Raw genomic sequence first — 1,233 nt, 5'->3', positions numbered from 1 at the left:
ATGGGGCAGCCCGGGGTGGGCTGGGGTCCCGGCATCCCCTGGGGGTTCCCCACGCCCACCTCCCCACGCCGAGCAGAAAGCCCCGCGCGCCTGCGGGCTGCCCGAGCGGTTCCCCCCTGGGTCCCGCTCTTCCCCAGAAAGTGTTGGTGACTCCCCGGCCGGCGGATGGGCTTCCCCGCCTGCAGCCGGAGCCCCCCCCCAGCTCCCATCCCAAACGCCCTCGGGAGCCATCGGCCCGCGCCCGGACGGCGCAGGTCAGGCTTCTCTCCGTGGCCGACTGGCCTCCTCCTGCTTCCTTTGGGGCCAGTTTCGGAGCCCCTCATTGCACCCTTCCGCCTGGAAATGGGTCCCTCAATTTCTGCTTCGTTATCCCGGCTCATTTGGCTGCTCTCAGCTCCGAAGCAGCTCCCGGGGCTGCCTGAGCACGCCGTGCCAGCCGCCAGCACTGCCTCCCTGGCCGTGGGGTTTCTCTCCGGTCCCCACCTCATCGCCTCTTGAACCAGCTTATGCCTCTCGTTTCCACCCTCATCACCAGGACCCCCCCCCAGCAGCGTTTGGGGTGAAGTTGCTCATCTCCGCAGTCGCAGCCCCCCCCCAGGGGGGCAGTGGGACATGGGGGGACGTGGGGCGAAGCCTCTGGTCCCAGGGCTTCCCGTGCACTCACAGAATGACGTGCACACCTGGGAGCGTGCACGCTCATGGGGACGCGTGCACTCATGGGGAGGGGGGACGTGTGCAGCCGAAGGACCAAATGGGTGACGGAGCCACGTCCCGTTCCCGGGGCCTTGAGCTCCGCAGCCTGGCTAGGGCACAAGGGGTGCTTCCCTGGGGGCACGGGGTGCAGGAGCCGCCCTGCCGCCGCCGGGGCTGTGACCGGCTCTGGGCGTCAGCATGGGATGTCCTCGCTGGCACCCGGCACGCCTGGGAGCCGGGGAAAGGATCCGGCCCTCCAGCCCTCCCTCGTGCTCCTGTCCAGAAATGGGCTGGGCGAAAATCCTCCTCCTCCTCCCCACTTCTGCCTGATTTTCCCCTGCCCTGCCCAGGGCTGCTCGGGGACCTGCTTCCCACCATGCTAACCTCGCCCTGGGATCCATCCAGCACCATCTGCTGCTTGGAAAAACCCTGCTCCCTAAGCTGCTCTAATCCCCGAATCCTATCTGCATCCCGCAGTCGGCGTGAGCCGCCGGCGACAAGCATCTCCCCCGGCTCCCACAGCCCACGCTCCCCGGCAGC

This window comes from Aptenodytes forsteri, unplaced genomic scaffold (assembly GCF_000699145.1).
Source record: "Aptenodytes forsteri isolate BGI_AS27 unplaced genomic scaffold, ASM69914v1 Scaffold47, whole genome shotgun sequence".
NCBI classification, from domain to species: Eukaryota; Metazoa; Chordata; class Aves; order Sphenisciformes; family Spheniscidae; genus Aptenodytes; species Aptenodytes forsteri.
This window is presented reverse-complemented; position numbering follows the sequence as displayed.